At 38.8% G+C, this 20,133-nt stretch overlaps 1 non-coding gene across 1 annotated transcript; it reads right to left on the bottom strand.

Moving 5' to 3' along the window:
• Nucleotides 1-2,340: 2,340 nt before the first annotated feature.
• Nucleotides 2,341-2,444, bottom strand: LOC148551134 (small nucleolar RNA R71). Its single transcript, XR_015892635.1, has one exon. It is a non-coding gene; the product is annotated as a small nucleolar RNA R71 (small nucleolar RNA).
• Between the last annotated feature and the right edge of the window lie 17,689 nt (nucleotides 2,445-20,133).

Here is a 20,133-nt window from a genome sequence, read left to right as displayed (position 1 = left end):
CATATCATTTTGAAGCCCTAGATGTTAGCTTTTCAATGCCACTAGAACCACCTCATTTGGACCTCTATAGCTCAAGTTATGATCAATTTAGTATGAAGATGTCAGGATTGACAGCTTAGCAATTCCTTCATTTCTTCATGAATTTCCCACTTTTACATGCTTTTTTTCTTCATTTCTTCAATCCAATCTTTGTCTTCTAAGCCTAAAATCACTAAGCAAACACATCAAGGCATCGAATGGAATTAAAGAAAATTAAATTTAGAAATTTATTTCACTCTAATAGATATATGATGCCAGGGCATCTTGGCCAGTTTCACTGACCTTTTCTTTACTATTTTTAGGTTAGTTTCATGCATTTCCTTAGGAAATAAGCTAGTTTTGGGTAGATATTCACTTACACCTTGATTCAAGCATACATTGTGCATTTTACATTATTTCATGAGGATTTGGCATAAGTTTAGTGACAAATTGTATGTTCCATTGCCCATGACTTGGACTAGAACTTTGATGCACTTTATTGCTTGACTTCAGGACCAAAGGAAGCAAGGAAAGGGAGGAAACTTGCAAGGTTAATGAGAAAAGTGATTGCCAATGACATTCTTACTTTCACTAAATGTTAACACCCCTAACGCCCTGAGCTGAAATCTCTGCCAACTTAGCACTTTCTCTCTGCAAGTAAAGCCAAGCCCAAATGAAGAAAAGAACTGCTTCAAACTCAAGATCCAAAGGCCCAAGACTTGAAGAGCAAACTAGAAGCTGAGAAGAGTAGTATATATAGGAGTAGCTTTGAATTGTAAAAGGAGTTCTGGAGGCTGGGAAAGGAGAACTACTCTCTATATTTTATCTTCTCTGGGTTTTCTAGTTTTAAGATGTATTCTCCATCTTTGTTTTCATTTTCAAGAGCTATGAACAACTAAACCCCTTTCATTGGGTTAGGGAGCTCTGTTGTAATTTGATGGATCAATACTAATTTTCATTATTCTTCTTCTATCTTTTCTCTTGATTTTACTTGAAAGCTTTCGATCTTCATCCAATTGAGTAGTTATCTTGGAAGAGAAGCTATTCAAACTTGGATCTCTTTTGAACCTTGAAAAAGGAATGAAGAGATCAAGCTAGAAATGCTTTCTCATGCTGGACCAAATTGGGTTTGGATGGGTATGTGACTATAACCCTCTCAATACTTGATTTGGGAAATGCATGTGGTATAATCAGTGACCATACTTCATCTCTTCTCATGAGCAATTGACCAAAGAATTGGCTATTGATCAAGATTTGAGAGATTGAATTGCAAGAAATTGTAATTCAATCACTTAAGATTGCCAAGGAGATCAATGAGTGCATTGATTGAGGAAGAGATGAAAATGAACTTGATCCGGAGAATTGCAACATCTCCTAAGCCCAATGAACTCCCCATCTGATCTTACCCATTCTCTTTAATTTCTGCCATTTACTTTTATGAGCAAATCCCCCATTCCCATTTACAATTCTGCAATTTATTTTCAGTCATTTACTTCCAATCCTTTAATTCTAGCATTTACTTTTCTGTTATTTACATTCTCGCCATTTTATTTTCTGCAATTCTCAACCCAAATTCTGGATTCGCTCAACTAGAACATTCTTCTAATTAAAGTTGCTTGATCAATCAATCCCTGTGGGATTCGACCTCACTCTATTGTGAGTTTTTACTTGACGACAAATTCGGTACACTTGCCGAAGGGAGATTTATTGCGAGACAAGTTTTCCCCACATCAAGTTTATGGCGCCGTTGCCGGGGATTGATTGTGCATCAACAATGATTAAATTGGAAGATCACTAGATTGAGCATTTTTATTTTGTGAATTTCATTTTCTGTTTGAGTGATTTACTTTTTGTTTTAGTTAAACTTCTTCCCTTCCCCGTCTACTCTTTGTTTCTTCTTTGTTATTTTCAATTCTATTTGCTAACCCACTAACTATTTGATATATTGCATCACCCACAACTAACAGTAATTCTGACACAAATACTTTCTGCACCTATCTTTTCTTGCTTGCACTTGATGGTTGTATGACAGGGAGAAGAAGCGGGGCTTTAACTTCCTTCGATTCTGAACCTGAGAGGACCTTCCTTAGATTAAGGAGGGAGGCAAGAGGAAAGAAAGTGGTTGGTGCTGAGGAAGAAGAGGAATTCTTTGAAACAAACATGGAAAACCATCCTGATGCCTATAGACTGCTCTTATTTCCATTCTCACTCAGGGACAAGGCAGCCAAATGGCTGGAATCTTTCCCAAGGGAAAGCTTGACAACTTGGGAAGACGTGGTGAACAAATTCTTAGCAAGATTTTACCCTCCTCAACGAATCAATAGGCTGAGAGCTGAGGTCCAAACTTTCAGGCAACAAGATGGTGAGACTCTATATGAAGCATGGGAGAGGTTCAAGGACTTAACAAGGAGGTGTCCACCTGACATGTTCAACGAATGGGTGCAGCTGCACATTTTCTATGAAGGGCTCTCTTATGAGTCAAAGAAGGCCATAGACCATTCATCTGGAGGATCTTTGAACAAGAAGAAGACCATTGAGAAAGCCATAGATGTTATCGAAACAGTAGCAGAGAACGACTACTTCTATGCTTCCGAAAGAGGGAACACAAGAGGAGTAATGGAGCTAAACAATGTAGATGCTCTGTTGGCCCAAAACAAGCTCATTACCCAGCAGCTGGCTGACCTCACCAAGAAGATGGAGATGAACCAAGTAGCAGTAATCTCCACTTCATCTACAATCCAAGAAGGAGTGAATGAAGAAGCAGAGGGGAGTCAAGAGCAAGCCAACTACATTGGGAATTCACCAAGGAAAAACTATGATCCATACTCCAAGACCTACAACCCTGGATGGAGAAACCACCCAAACTTTGGGTGGGGAAGTGAGCAAGATCAAAACCAAGACCAGAGACGTTACAACTCCAACAACAATGCAGCTCACCAGCAATTCACACAGAGGACGTCTCAACACCCCCACAACAACACTTCTTCATATGCTTATCAAAACTAAAATAGCACATTTACTCCGAATCACCCATCAATTGATGACAAGCTCTCTAAGATTGAAGCCTTACTTGAAGGAATATGCCAAGAGATTCAAGAAAATAAGGTGTTCAAAGAGGAAGTGCGAGCCAATATTAAGAACCAGGGAGAGACTATTAGAAATCTGGAATTCCAGGTGGGATATTTAGCTGAGAAGATTCCCAAACCTACCGATAGCTTCCCAAGTGACACGGAGAAAAACCCCAAGGGAGAAGCAAAGAAAGTAAGATGGGAAGATTGCAAAATGGTCACTACGAGTGATCAAGAGACTGAAGACAAGCAAGGCAAACTTTGCAAACAAATAAAGGAGGAGGATAGAGATCACCAAGGACCAGAAATCTCACAACAAGAGTTGCTGAAGCTCTATGCTCCCTTCCCTAAACTGCTCAATGGTGCTGTGGGAAAGAGAATATACTCAAGGTTCCTAGACTTGTTTGCATCTCTGCATGTAAACATACCATTCATCAAGGCAATTCAACAAATGCCTGCAATCATCAAGTATATGAAGGAACTTCTTCCCAAGAAAAGCTCACTCAAAGGAGGCCAGACTATAGTGATGAACAAGGAATGTAGTGCCCTTATTCAACCTGAGTTGCCTACAAAAAGAAGATACCCAGGGAGTTTTCACATCCCTTGTGCCATAGGTGAAACTATGTTCGATAGAGCACTATGTGATTTGGGAGCCAACATCAACTTACTGCCTTTATCCCTGGTGAAGAGGCTGCAGATCAATGAGATAATGCCCACAGATGTAATCATCAGACTGGCTGACAAAACTCAAAAGCAAGCAATAGGAGTGGTGGAAAATGTGTTGCTAAAGGTTGGGAAGTACTTTCTCCCAATAGACTTTGTCATCCTAGACATGGAAGAGAGTCACGCTCACCCAATCATATTGGGAAGACCATTCCTAGCTACAGCCAGAGCACTTATCGATGTAGAGAAAGGGGAGCTAATATTGAGAATCCATGATGAACGACTCAGCTTCAATGTCTTCAAACTCTCACAAGAAACAGATCAAGAGGACAAGGAACTAAGCACAAATGATAATGAGACACTGAAGGAAGGAACAAGCACTGAAGCACAGCCAGTTCATTCTGAGATCCCCTTAATAGATAAACAAGGAAAACAGCAATTGCCACAGCTCAAGGAAAAGTTGGAGGAACTTAAACCTCTAGAGGCAGGTGAAGACAGCATCACAACTCCTTGGAAAAAAGAGGTCACCAAGGGGAAGGCAACCTCAAAAGAAACAAAGAAGAAGGTACCAAGGAGATGGAGGAATAAGAAGATCCCTACGGAAGACTTCTCTCCAGGGGATAAAGTTGTCTCAGCTTACTTCCCAGATATTCCCCCTAATCTCCCTACTATACCATCTCAGTTACCTAAGGTCTTCACTATCAACAGAGTTCTTTCCCTAGAACATGTGGAGATCATTGATCCAACCAATGGATACAAGTCCACAGCAAGAGGGGAGGACTTTAAGCACTACCAACCACCTTGATGAAGGAAAAACGTCAAGCTAGTGACGCTAAAGAAGCGCTTCATGGGAGGCAACCCATGTTTTATATGTTTTTAAAATAATGAATAAATCAATGTTTATGAATTTCAACCCAAACTTGACAAACATTTGGTGAAATCTTTATCATGCAATATATAGTGAGGAACAAGTTTGGTGTTCAAAGCAAACCAAGATGCATGCTAGTCTTGGGAGCTTTGAACAAAACTTTTCATCACATTGCTTCAAACTAAGTTTGGTGTCACCCCATGGTGCCACCAAAATGCATATAAGGACCCACCAATAGTTAGTTAGTTAGTTGGAATTCATAAATAAACAATCAAACCCTTTCTTCCCGTTTATTCTAGCCGTAGAGTTTGATTTTTATGATATTAATGTCCTTATTTTAAATCTTTATAGGAAAGGAAAAGAAGCATGAAAAGGGATTGATTGGACAATTAAATGGGGGAGATTTCGCCACTTAATGAAGAGCACTACACACATGTCCCAAGAGGGAACGCATGGGGAAACGCTGCCATGCAACATTGGAGAAAGAAGACCCTTGAAGACCGAACCAATCACTCTCATTAAGTGATGATCCTTGTCTTTCCTTCATACACAACCCCAACCATCCATCAAGCAACAATCCTTGCAATCCACACCTTCCATCCACTCATGATCCCCCTATATAAGTGAGCTCTAGTGCATGCTCATTCCTCACATTCAAATTCCCACTTCCACACTTCATACTTTCGGCTTGCTCAACCCCTTCATCACACTCTATCATAGCCAACCTATTCCTCATATCTCCGTATCTTCCAACCTCCACTTCAAAACAGCAACTCAATTCATGGCATCATCAAGCTCAAAGAGGCAAAAGAGGAAGGAACCCATGGAGAGTGTTCCTTTTGAGGAGAAGAAATTCAAAACTGCCTTTCATGAACGTGAATTCGAACAGATAAGGGCGAGAAAGATACTGCCAGAGTTAATCTTCCAAATCAATGCAGACGAGTCACTACAAATTCTGGAGAAAATCAAACAGAGGGGGTGGCAATTGCTCACAAGTCCAGAGGGGAAGATCAATGGAAACCACATCAAAGAATTTTATGCGAATGTAGTAAGAGAGGATAAAACCATGGCCCCAACCTTCAAAAGTTACGTAAGAGGAAAAGAGGTGGACTTCAGCCCAAATGCCATAACAAGAGTTCTTCACCTGAAATCACCTCGTTTTGATGAGGAAAATTATCAAGCAAGGATAAGTAGAAGCCCTGATAATAATGAGCTCTCAGAGATAGTGGCAGACATCTGTGTTATAGCAGCTGACTGGGAGAGGTACACAGATGGGAGACCCAAGTTCATCAAGAGAGGGGACCTGAGCCCTGAAGCCAAGGGGTGGTTTGAACTTGTGAGGAGGTCCATTCTACCAGCTGCAAATAATTCAGAGGTAAACATCAATCGAGCTACTATGGTGCATTGCTTAATACAAGGTGGGGAAATCAACGTGAATAAGCTCATCGCCGAGGGGATTTAAGATTCGGCTGAGAAGGTTGATTCAGGTGCCAGGCTTTGGTACCCCAGCACCATTCTCCGCTTATGCAAAAAGGCCAAGGTAGTATTTGAGGACAGCAACCCAGACTGGGTGAACCCAGGGAGGCCAGTTACACTCGAACGATTGGTTTATACTACACCTGCTCAGCAACAAAGAAGGCCACAAATAGGGAAACCAAAAGCAAAAGAAAAAGTTCACCAAGAGGAACATCATCAGGAAGAATACCAACAAGAAGAGCATCATGACCCAGACAACTTGAATATGACTTACCTTCTAAGAGCCATCGAAGATTTAGGATAGAGGCATATGGAAGGACAAGAGCAAATACTGAACCTTCAAACCAACTGGCTGAGCCAACAGGAAGCATGGCAAAAACAACAAATGGAGCAGCAGCAGGAACACTACTCCAGGCTCACTCAAGCCATCAACCAAGTGAACGAGAGGCAAGAGCTCCAAGAGAAGCACTTGCAAGAACTCAACCAGCGGCAGATAGCCCAAATGAAAACTTTCAATGAGTTCAGTGTACTCAATGAAGGAAGGCAACTACATAGGGAGGAGTTCTATGTGAACACTCAAGCCAAGTTGAACTACATGACTAGTAACATGCATCAGCTACACTATGCCATCCCTACATATGATGAGGTCCAAAAAGATTTTGTAGAACAAGAAGAGAGGAAGGTAAAATAGCAAAAGGAGACACTCAAGAAGAAGATGGAAGATGGTGGTTTCTGGAAGAAGCTGCTTGGAAAAGGCAAAGGAAGTGGGAGCACAAGCACTCAAGAGAGACACAATGAGGACAAGCAAGGAGGGGAGCATGGGCATCCACATGAATGAAAGGTGGTGGAGTTCCTTTTAGTCCATCGTTTTCTATACTTTAAATAAGGAAGATCTTGTATGAAATAGAACCTGCTTCCATGTCATGTTTAAACTTTTTAAATTCTGTCTTTTAAGTTTTCTTTCTGAATAGGTCCATGATTTTTGGTTTAAATGTCACTACATCTTTCCCTTAACTTACTTGTATGCTTGTCCCTTTTTAAATCAAATGAAGAAGAGAATGTTTATGTTTTTAAAAGACCAGAGTGGAGTTCATATTGTGGAAATGCATTCATGAATCTTTGGGGTAGTCATAAGTTAGCTAAGTTGGTTCAACCACAAGGTTAGGAGGACAACTATCTATCCTGAATACTTGACTTTGGATATACCCATGACTAAGTATATGACAAGATCCTAATAAGAGAAAAGGGAAAAGAACAATGGAAGTGAAAAATAAAAGAAAGAAAGAGAGTAAGTAATAAGGCTAGGCACCAATGGTTTTGACCTTGAGACAAGTGTCTGTGGTGCTCCTGTGTGAGGGATCTGCTTGGATGAATAAGCTCTCAGGGATGCTTTATCACTTGGTAACTTGGGTTAACTAACCCAGGATTATCAGCTGAAAATCCACTATCAAGAGTAACCCTCACTACAGAGCATTTAGTAACCCAAAGAGGTGCTGGACACCAAGGTCTCAAGAAAAGAAAATAAATAAACTATATGCCTGTGGTGTGTATGTATGGGGGAGAGACTTGAGGGAGTAAGTCCTTAGGGGTGCTTCAACACCTAGCACCTTGAACCAACTGGTTCGGGAGTGTTGGCTGAAAGCTTATCTTAAAGAGTTGCCCCCTTACAGAGCACTTCGCCTAAATAACACAAATAACCCTTGAAATAACAATAAAAGGATCAAGGAATAAAAGTCTCATGGGATATAGACAAAGTAAGTGTTTAGGGACATGATAAAGGTCTGAAAGCCAGTAATGGAATGAACCTAAGTTGCTATGCATGAAACCACCATAAAATCAGTAACATGACTTCCACAAGAATGATTCATTCCTCTGGATATTCCATTCATCATTTTCTTGTTCCAGTACTTGCTTAGGGACAAGCAAGCTTTAAGTTTGGTGTTGTGATGCTAGGGCATCTTGGCCAGTTTTACTGACCTTTTCTTTACTGTTTTTAGGTTAGTTTCATGCATTTCCTTAGGAAATAAGCTAGTTTTGGGTAGATATTCACTTACACCTTGATTCAAGCATACATTGTGCATTTTACATTATTTCATGAGGATTTTGCATAAGTTTAGTGACAAATTGTATGTTGCATTGCCCATGACTTGGACTAGAACTTTGATGCACTTTATTGCTTGACTTCAGGACCAAAGGAAGCAAGGAAAGGGAGGAAACTTGCAAGGTTAATGAGAAAAGTGATTGCCAATGACACTCTTACTTTCACTAAATGTTAACACCCCTAACGCCCTGAGCTGAAATCTCTGCCCACTTAGCACTTTCTCTCTGCAAGTAAAGCCAAGCCCAAATGAAGAAAAGAACTGCTTCAAACTCAAGATCCAAAGGCCCAAGACTTGAAGAGCAAACTAGAAGCTGAGAAGAGTAGTATATATAGGAGTAGCTTTGAATTGTAAAAGGAGTTCTGGAGGCTGGGAAAGGAGAACTACTCTCTGTATTTTATCTTCTCTGCATTTTCTAGTTTTAAGATGTATTCTCCATCTTTGTTTTCATTTTCAAGAGCTATGAACAACTAAACCCCTTTCATTGGGTTAGGGAGCTCTGTTGTAATTTGATGGATCAATACTAATTTTCATTATTCTTCTTCTATCTTTTCTCTTGATTTTACTTGAAAGCTTTCGATCTTCATCCAATTGAGTAGTTATCTTGGAAGAGAAGCTATTCAAACTTGGATCTCTTTTGAACCTTGAAAGAGGAATGAAGAGATCAAGCTAGAAATGCTTTTTCATGCTGGACCAAATTGGGTTTGGATGGGTATGTGACTATAACCCTCTCAATACTTGATTTGGAAAATGCATGTGGTATAATCAGTGACCATACTTCATCTCTTTTCATGAGCAATTGACCAAGGAATTGGCTATTGATCAAGATTTGAGAGATTGAATTGCAAGAAATTGTAATTCAATCACTTAATATTGCCAAGGAGATCAATGAGTGCATTGATTGAGGAAGAGATGAAAATGAACTTGATCCGGAGAATTGCAACATCTCCTAAGCCCAATGAACTCCCCATCTCTGATCTTACCCATTCTCTTTAATTTCTGCCATTTACTTTTATGAGCAAATCCCTCATTCCCATTTACAATTCTGCAATTTATTTTCAGTCATTTACTTCCAATCCTTTAATTCTAGCATTTACTTTTCTGTTATTTACATTCTCTCCATTTTATTTTTTGCAATTCTCAACCCAAATTCTGGATTCGCTCAACTAGAACATTCTTCTAATTAAAGTTGCTTGATCAATCAATCCCTGTGGGATTTGACCTCACTCTATTGTGAGTTTTTACTTGACGACAAATTCGGTACACTTGCCGAAGGGAGATTTGTTGCGAGACAAGTTTTCCCCGCATCAATATCATTTCTTTTTATTTTATTTTTTATTTGGTCAATACATAGTATGGTATTATTCTCAAGGTAAGCTCTCCAGTAGACAAATGATTGCTATGAAGAGGTTATCGAAGGACTTTGGCTAAGGAGATAGAGAATTCAGGAATGAAGTACAGTTATTAACTGAGCTTCAAACACCAAAATTTAGTTAAGCTTCTTAATTTTTGCTTGAAAGGAAGTGAAAGGTTACTTATCTATGAATTTGTTCCCAATAAAAGCCTTGATTACTTTCTATTTGGTAGGTTCTTAATTAAACTATTACTCATTAATTTTATTTCACTACAAATATACAAATATTAAACTACAAACATAAAGTTAAGCTCATGATCCACTATGGTCTCTGGAGTTTATGTAGATCCAACCAAGCACAGAAAATTGGATTGAATAAATAGATTTTAAATCATTGAAGGAGTTGAACGAGCCCTGCTTTATCTTCATGAGGGTTGTAAGACACATATTATACACCGAGACCTAAAACCAAGCAATATTCTCTTAGACAAAGAGACGAATGCTAAGCTATTAGATTCTAGATTGGCACGATTATTTATTGTGGACCAAAATCAAGGAAAGACCAATAAAATTGTTGATACATTGTATGTATTAGAATACACTAAAGTTTATATTTTAAATACATGATAAATTTAGTATGGTTGAACAATACACTGAGTTTATGTTTTGATTTATAATTGATATATCAATACACTTTGTTGATGTATGGTTGTTACTTATTATTATAGTTGATGTACTAATACACTTTGTTTATGTTTTGAATTATATTGACTTGTTTGTTTATAATACTTTTCTTTTATTTTAATAATACGATGAACTTGTTTAAATTTACATTTATTTTGTATGAAACCAAGTTTATTTTATAATGAAAAACTCTAAAAAAAATACTGTTTTACCTTACTAACGGATTTACATACGGATTTTTCGTCTGTATTCAGAGTTGGAAATGTTTTTATAGATTCCAATTACTGACGAAAAATATGTCAAAAAATCGGACGGTTCAAGCGAAATTGAAGTGATGATTATCGAGGAAAAATCTGTCGGTAATTGAAAAAAAATCTGTCGGTAAATTACCGACAGAAAATCTGTCGAAAAATTTGACGATTTTTTGGCAAAGGGGGACCATTACCGAGAAAAATTCTGTCAGTAAATTACCGACAGAAAAAAATTCGTTGGTAAGTAATTTTTGACGAGGCTTTTACAGAGGGACAAAATCCGTTGGTAACCAAAAATCCGTCAGTAAAAGAGGCTAAATCTATCTGTAAATCTATCTGTAATAAGCAATTTTCTGGTTGTGTGTAAACGCCGTTACTACATCTGATTTTGGAGAAAAAGTCAAACATGGTGCTGAAGCAAGTTTCAAGCCTAGGAAGCTTCATTTCCCTATTAAAGGGATGAATGGCCAAGGATTGAAGTAAGGAATGAGAGCACAATGTTTGGGTTCCCATAGCTCACCGAACTGTTTATTCTTCTCCTTTATGGTTTTCATTGAGTATCTCTTTTTTTCAGTTTAGTCTTTCTGTATTTCAATGGTAAGAGGCAAAATAGTGAGGTTTGTAAGAGAAAGCTATTGAATGAAGAAAAGGCTGAGAGTTAGACTTGGAGAAAAAGTCATAGTTATTTTAGAAATTTTTTGTAAGTTTTTATGTTTTATTGTCATGATCCTAAGGGGATTTCCTTGCAAGTTGGGTTAGTACTTTACTGTTGAAAAGTTAGGGTGAGTTTCTAGTCAAGTTTAATTTAGGTTAGAAACTAGACATGTCACAGATAGGATTTGTTAGAATCCTAGGAAGAATTGGTGATTCTATTGAAAGATAGTGAAATTCTGTCATTATTGTGATGGAGACTGATGAGCGAATATTTTATATGCTTTTTGGCATTGTTTTTACATAGTTTTTAGCATGATTTAGTTAGTTTTTACTAGGTTTTTATTAAATTTTATGCAAAATTCATATTTCTGGACTTTACTATGAGTTTGTGTGTTTTTCTGTGATTTCAGGTATTTTCTGGCTGAAATTGAGGGACCTGAGAAAAATCTGATTCAGAGGCTGAAAAATGACTGCAGATGTTGTTGGATTCTGACCTCCCTACACTCAAAGTGGATTTTCTAGAGCTACAGAAGTCCAAATGGAATGCTCTCAATTGCGTTCGAAAGTAGACATCCAGGGCTTTCCAGCAATATATAATAGTCTATATTTTTCTTGAAGATAAATAACGCACACTGGCGTTCAACGCCAGCTTCCTGCCATATTCTGGAGTTAAACGCCTGAAACAGGTTGCAAAGCAGAGTTAAACGCCAGAAATAGGTTACAACCTGGTGTTTAACTCCAAAAAAAGCTTAGGCATGTGTAAAGCTCAAGTATTAGCCCCAGCACACACCAAGTGGGCCCCGGAAGTGGATTTTTGCACTATCTATCATAGTTTACTCATTTTCTGTAAACCTAGGTTACTAGTTTAGTATTTAAACAAATTTTAGAGATTTATTTTGCATCTCATGACATTTTAGATCTGAACTTTGTATTCTTGACGGCATGAGTCTCTAAACCCCATTGTTGGGGGTGAGGAGCTCTGCTGCGTCTCGATGAATTAATGCAATTACTTCTGTTTTCTATTCAAACACGCTTGTTTCTATCTAAGATATTCATTTGGACTTCAATATGATGAATGTGATGATTTGTGACACTCATCATCATTCTCAACCTATGAACGCGTGCCTGACAACCACTTCCGTTCTACCTTAGATTGAATGAATATCTCTTAGATTCCTTAACCAGAGTCTTCGTGGTATAGGCTAGAATCCATTGGCGGCATCCTTGAGAATCCAAAAAGTCTAAACATTGTCTGTGGTATTCCGAGTAGGATTCAGGGATCGGATGACTGTGACGAGCTTCAAACTCACAAGGGTTGGGCGTAGTGACAGACTCAAAAGGATCAATGGATCCTATTCCAACATGAGTGAGAACCGACAGATGATTAGCCGTGTGGTGACAGCGCACCTGGACCATTTTCACTGGGAGGACGGATGGTAGCCATTGACAACGATGATCCACCAACATACAGCTTGCCATGGAAGGAGACCTGTGTGCGTGAAGAACAAGACAGTAGGAAAGCAGAGATTCGGAAGACAGAGCATCTCCAAATCCTCAATCTGTTCTCCATTGTTGCATAATAAGTATTATTTAATTTATGCTTTTTACTCTTCATAAATATAATCACTCTTATCATTGATTTCCTAACTAAGAATTACAAAATAACCATAGCTTGCTTCAAGCCAACAATCTCCGTGGGATCGACCCTTACTCACGTAAGGTATTACTTGGACGACCCAGTGCACTTGCTGGTTAGTGGTACGAGTTGTGAAAAGTGTGATTTACAATTCGTGCACCAAGTTTTTGGCACCATTGCCGGGGATTGTTTGAGTTTGAACAACTGACGGTTCATCTTGTTGCTTAGATTAGGAAAATTTTGTCTTTTGGGTCAGAGTCTTTTATTTTCTTTTCAAAAATTTTCCAAAAAAATTTTATTATTTTTCTTTATTAATCTTTAGAGTTTTCTGTTTGAGTCTAGCTGCAAGTTTTAAGTTTGGTGTTTTCTTGTTAGTTGTTATTTTCGAAAATTTATTTTTGGTTTTATAAAAATTTTAAGTTTGGTGTTCTTTATGTTTTTATTTTCTTAAAAATTTCCAAAAGTTGTTCTTGGTGTTCATCTTGATCTTCAAAGTTTTCTTACTCGTTTTCTTTATTTTGATCTAAAAAATTCTAAGTTTGGTGTCAGTTTATTGTTTTTCTCTTTCCTTATTGAATTCAAAAATATCTTTTCCTTTATTTTAATTGAATTTTCGAAAATTACTTTTAAAAATTCAGATTTTTATTTTAAAAAATTAAATCTTTTCAAAATTCAAAAATCTTTTTCAAAAATCATATCCAGAGTTTTTCAAATCTTCCTAATTAAGCAATTATTTTCATTTTCAAATTTATTTTTCTCTTGGTTTTCGAAATTTACATCTTGATTTCTAATTATTTTATTTTAATCTATTATTTTTTTTATCTTAATAATTTAGTTTATTCGACTTCAATAAAATAAAAATAAAAATATATTTTCTTTGCAATTCATATCAATTCATTTTATCCATCATGGATCTAAGTGAAAATGAACAGTCCAGAAGGACTCTGGGATCATATGCTAATCCCACTACTGCTGTATATGGGAGTAGTATCTGTATACCTCCCATCAAAGCATTCAGTTTTGAGTTAAATCCTCAGCTCATTGTCATGGTGTAGCAAAACTGCCAGTATTTCGGTCTTTCACAGGAAGAACCTACTGAGTTTTTGGCACAATTCTTGCAAATTGCTGACACAGTGCGTGACAAGGAGGTAGATCAGGATGTATACAGGCTGTTACTGTTTTCGTTTGCTGTAAAAGATCAAGCTAAAAGGTGGTTAAATAACCAGCCCACAGCAAGCATAAGAACATGGAAACAGTTATCAGACAAATTCCTGAATCAATATTTCCCTCCAAAAAGGATGACACAGCTAAGGCTGGACATCCAAGGCTTTAAACAAGAGGATGATGAATCCCTTTATAATGCCTGGGAGAGGTACAGAGGGATGCTAAGGAAATGCCCCTCTGAAATGTTTTTAGAGTGAGTGTAATTAGGCATCTTCTACTATGGGCTTACAGAAAGAGCTCAGATGTCTCTAGACCACTCAGCTGGTGGATCTATACACATGAGAAAAACTATTGAAGAGGCTCAATAGCTTATTGATATAGTTGCTAGAAATCAGCATCTGTACATAAGTAGTGGGTCCTCCATAAAGGAAGAGGCAAAAGCAGTCTCTACTGAACCTGGTCCTCCAGAACAAGTTGTTGAACTCAATCAACAATTGTGTTTTCTAACAAAACAGCTAGTAGAATTCAAGGAGATTCTACAAGACACTAAAAATGCTAATAAAAATATGGAAGCACAGTTGAATCAGACAAAGTAGCAGTTATCAAAGCAGATAACAGAAGAGTGCCAGGCAGTTCAATTAAAAAGTGGGAAAACATTAAATACCTCATTTCAAAGTAGTAGAAAGCCAAGAAAAGAACAACTGACAGAGGATGAGCAAAATATTATCCAAAATCCCTTTGAGGACAGTAAGAGCCCAGAGAGGAATAACTCTGGCATTCAAACGCCAGAAAAGGATGCAAAGCTGGCGTTAAATGCCCAACCCACGCACAGTTCTGGCGTTCAAACGCCAGAAACAGGCAAGGAACTGGCGTCAAACGCCCAATAGAAGCTCAGTTCTGGCGTTTAAATGCCAGGAATAGGTAAGAAGTTGGCGTCCAATGCCAATCAAGCTTCTAACCCTGGCATTCAAACGCCAGTGAGGGATCAGACACACACAAGTGCTGACAGCAACCCCTCTAAAAAGGCTTCTCCAACCACCTCTGTAGGAAATAAACCTACAGCAACTAAGGTTGAGGAATACAAAGCCAAGATACCTTATCCTCAAAAACTCCGCCAAGAGGAGCAGGATAAGCAATTTTCCCTCTTTGCAGACTATCTCAGGACCCTTGAAATAAAGATTCCGTTTGCAGAGGCACTTGAGCAAATACCCTCTTATGCCAAGTTCATGAAAGAAATCTTGAGTCATAAGAAGGATTGGAGAGAAACTGAAAGAGTTCTCCTCACTGAAGAATGCAGTGCAGTCATTCTGAAAAGCTTCCCAGAAAAGCTTAAAGATCCTGGGAGCTTTATGATACCATGCATATTAGAGGGTAATTGCACCAAGACAGCTTTATGTGATCTTGGGACAAGCATCAACCTAATACCTGCATCCACTATCAAAAAGCTTGGTTTGACTGAAGAAGTCAAACCAACCCGGATATGTCTCCAACTTGCTGATGGCTCCATTAAATACCCATCAGGCATGATTGAAGACATGAATGTCAGGGTTGGGCCATTCACCTTCCCCACTGACTATGTAGTACTGGAAATGGAGGAGCACAAGAGTGCTACTCTCATTCTAGGAAGACCTTTCCTAGCAACTGGACGAACTCTCATTGATGTCCAAAAGGGGGAAGTAACCCTGAGAGTCAATGAGGATGAGTTTAAGTTGAATGCTGTCAAAGTCATGCAGCATCCAGACACAAGTCAAAAGACTACATGAAAGTTGATCTTATTGACTCTTTGGTAGAGGAGATCAACATGGCTGAAAGTCTCGAATCAGAGCTGGAAGACATCTTTAAAGATGTTCAGCCTGATCTGGAGGAATCATAGGAATTGAAAGAGCCTCTAAAACTTTCTCAGGAAGAGGAAAAACCTCCTAAACCTGAGCTAAAACCATTACCACCATCCCTGAAATATGCATTTTTAGGAGAAGGTAACACTTTTCCTGTGATCATAAGCTCTACTTTAAATCCCCTGGAAGAGGAAGCACTACTTCAAGTGCTAAGGACACACAAGATAGCTCTTGGGTGGTCCATAAGTGATCTTAAGGGCATCAGCCCAGCAAGATGCATGCACAAGATCCTATTGGAGGATGATGCTAAGCCAGTGGTTCAACCACAGAGGCGGCTAAATCCAGCCATGAAGGAAGTGGTGCAGAAAGAGGTCACCAAGTTACTGGAGGCTGGGATTATTTATCCTATTTCTGATAGCCCCTGGGTGAGCCCTGTCCAAGTTGTCCCCAAAAAAGGAGGCATGACGGTGATTCATAATGAAAAAAATGAACTGGTTCCTACAAGAACAGTTACAGGGTGGCGCATGTGTATTGACTACAGAAGACTCAATACAGCCACCAGAAAGGATCATTTTCCTTTACCATTCATAGACCAGATGCTAGAAAGACTAGCAGGTCATGATTATTACTACTTTTTGGATGGCTATTCAGGCTACAACCAAATTGCAGTAGATCCCCAGGATCAAGAGAAAACAGCATTCACATGCCCATCTAAAGTATTTGCCTACAGAAGGATGCCATTTGGGCTGTGTAATGCACCTGCAACCTTTCAGAGATGCATGCTCTCTATTTTCTCTGGTATGGTGGAAAAATTTCTGGAAATCTTCATGGATGACTTCTCAGTATATGGAGACTCATTAAGCTCCTGCCTTGATCACCTGACACTGGTCCTGAAAAGATGCCAAGAGACTAACCTGGTTTTAAACTGGGAAAAATGTCACTTTATGGGACTGAAGGGATTGTCCTTGGGCACAAGATTTCAAACAAGGAAATAGAGGTGGATTAAGCTAAGGTAGAGGTAATTGAAAAATTACCACCACCTACCAATGTTAAGGCAATCAAAAGCTTTCTGGGGCATACAGGATTCTATAGGAGGTTTATAAAGGATTTTTCAAAAATTGCAAAACCTCTAAGCAACCTGCTAGCTGCTGACACGCCATTTGTGTTTGACACAGAGTGTCTGCAAGTGTTTGAACTTCTGAAAGCTAAGCTGGTCACAGCACCAATTATTTCTGCACCAGACTGGACATTACCATTCGAACTAATGTGTAATGCCAGTGACCATACCATTGGTACAGTATTGGGGCAGAAACATGACAAGCTTCTACATGTCATTTATTATGCTAGCCATGTTTTAAATGATGCCCAGAAAAATTACACAACCACAGAAAAAGAATTGCTTGCAGTGGTTTATGCCATTGACAAGTTTAGATCATACTTAGTAGGATCAAAAGTGATTGTGTACACTAACCATGCTGCTCTTAAATATCTACTTACAAAGCAGGATTCAAAACCCAGGCTCATAAGATGGGTGTTACTTCTGCAAGAGTTTGATATAGAAATAAGAGACAGAAAAGGGACAGAAAACCAAGTGGCTGATCATCTGTCCCGGATAGAACTAGTAGAAGGGGCGTCCTTTCCCTCTATTGAGATCTCTGAAACCTTTTCGGATGAGCATTTGTTCGCCATTCAAGAAATACCATGGTTTGCAGACATTGCAAACTATAAAGCTGCAAGGTTCATACCCAAAGAGTACAGCAGGTAACAAAAGAAAGAATTAATTACTGATGCAAAGTACTACTTGTGGGTTGAACCCTATCTCTTTAAGAGATGTGCAGACGGAATAATCCAGAGGTGTGTGCCTAGAGAAGAAGCACAGAAGATCTTATGGCATTGCCATGGATCACAATATGGAGGCCACTTCGGAGGTGAGCGAACAGCCACCAAGGTCCTCTAATGTGGCTTCTACTGGCCTATCCTCTATAGAGATTCCTGAGAGTTTGTACGTAACTGTGACAGTTACCAGAGAGCTGGTAATCTGCCTCATGGTTACGCCATGCCTCAACAAGGAATCTTGGAGATTGAGTTGTTTGATGTATAGGGTATTGACTTCATGGGGCCTTTCCCACCATCATACTCAAACACTTATATTCTGGTGGCAGTCGACTATGTATCCAAATGGGTAAGGCCATTGCCACACCCACTAATGATACTAGGACAGTGCTAAAGTTCCTCCAGAAATATATCTTCAGCAGGTTTGGTGTCCCTAGAGCACTAATTAGTAATGGGGGCACTCACTTCTGCCATAAACAGCTTTACTCTACTATAGTCCGGTACGAAATTAGCCACAAGGTGGCAACTCCATATCATCCACAAACAAATAGGCAAGCTGAAGTCTCTAATAGAGAACTAAAAAGAATCCTGGAACAGACTGTAAGTACCCGTAGACAGGATTGGGCGAGAAGCTTGGATGATGCTCTGTGGGCTTACAGAATAGCATTCAAGACTCTTATAGGGACCTCTCCATACCAGCTTGTGTATGGTAAGGCCTGTCATCTGCCCGTGGAACTGGAACATAAGGCCTACTGGGCAACCAAATTCCTAAACTATGATGCCAGATTAGCTGGAGAAAAAAGATTGTTCTAGCTAAATGAGCTAGAGGAATTCAGACTCACTGCTTCCGAAAATGCCAAGCTTTACAAAGAGAAAGAAAAAAGGTGGCATGACAGAAAGCTGTCATCTAGAGTCTTTGAACTAGGACAGAAGGTTCTACCATTTAACTCTAGGCTCTGGCTATTCCCCGGGAAACTGAAATCCCGGTGGAGGGGACCATATGTGATTACAAGTGTGTCACCATATGGCTATGTGGGGCTTCAAGACAATGATTCTAATAAGAAGTTCATTGTTAATGGACAGAGAATCAAACATTATCTTGAAGGCAATGTTGAGCAAGAGTGCTCAAGGCTGAAGCTAGATTAAAAGCTCAGCAAGGTCCAGCTAAAGACAATAAAGAAGCGCTTGCTGGGAGGCAACCCAGCCATTAGCAAAACTTTTTCTGTTATTCTATTATTCTATTCTTCATTTTATTTATTTTTAAATTATACAAGTTCAATATTAATAATCTTCAAGGTAAAGAATCAATTGCATAAGTTCACAGGGTTACAGAAGGATTCAGAGCACAAAACAGGAAAAAGGAACTCACTGGCAAGAAAACGCCAGTAAGAGGTACAATTGGGCGTTAAACGCCCAAAAGAAGCATCTACTGGGTGTTTAACGCCAGTAATGATACCTTTCTGGGCGTTTAACGCCATACTTGCAGAGTCCTGGGCGTTCAGGAAAAACGCCCAGTGACAAAGGAATTCTGGCGTTTAATGCCAGCCAGAAGCAACAGCTGGGCGTTAAACGCCCAAAAGAGGTTACAGAGGGGCGTTAAACGCCCAAAACATGCAGTAGTTGGGCGTTTAACGCCAGGATTGTGGAGGGGAGGAAGTTTTTGTTCCCAACTTGATTTTTTTTCAAAATTTCATATTTCCATCCATTTTTCTTGCATAAACATGTTCCCATACTTTCATTTTTCAAACTTTTTTTCAAAAAAATTTTTTTTTTAAAAATATCTTAATCCTAAAATTAAATCTTTCTCAATTCTTCTTCAACCTCTTCTCAAATCTTTTTCAAAACAAATCTATATTTTTCAAATTTTTTTCAAAACTCATCAATATCTTTTTCAAATCTTCACAATAATTTTAGAATAAATCTATCTTTTTCAAATATCTTTCATATCTTTTCAATTTTAAATTACATCTTTTCCTATCTTACTTATCTTTTCCAAATCACATTTTCTATCATATCTTTTTTTAAAAGATTTTCGAAAACCCACCCCCCTTTCCTTTAAATCCTCGTTCGGTCTCCCCCCTCTCATCCACAAATTCGAACTTGGCTCTCCCTCTATCCCTCTCCTTTCTTTACTTTTGCTTGAGGACAAGCAAATCTCTAAGTTTGGTGTGTTTATCCGTGATCACTAAGCCAATACCCACCAAGATCATGGCTCCTAAGGGAAAACAAACCAACTCAAGAGGCAAGAAAGAGAATATTCCAAAACCATTTTGGAATCAAGGGAAGTTCTTAACCAAAGAACATTCAGACTATTACTACAAAATAATGGGTCTAAGGTCAGTGATCCCGGAAGTTAAATTCGATCTGAAAGAAGATGAATATCTGGAGATCCAAGAGCAAATTCGAAACAAGAGCTGAGAAGTCCTAGCTAATCCTGAAACAAAGGTGGGAAGAAACATGGTTCAGGAATTCTACTCTAATCTGTGGCAAACAGATAGGCAGAGAATAGCTGGAACCGCATTTTATGACT

Source organism: Arachis ipaensis, chromosome B7 (genome assembly GCF_059453495.1).
Source record: "Arachis ipaensis isolate K30076 ecotype BB chromosome B7, ASM5945349v1, whole genome shotgun sequence".
Taxonomy (NCBI): Eukaryota; Viridiplantae; Streptophyta; class Magnoliopsida; order Fabales; family Fabaceae; genus Arachis; species Arachis ipaensis.
The sequence above is the reverse complement of the archived record's forward strand: the minus strand, read 5'-3'. Positions and strand labels throughout refer to the sequence as shown.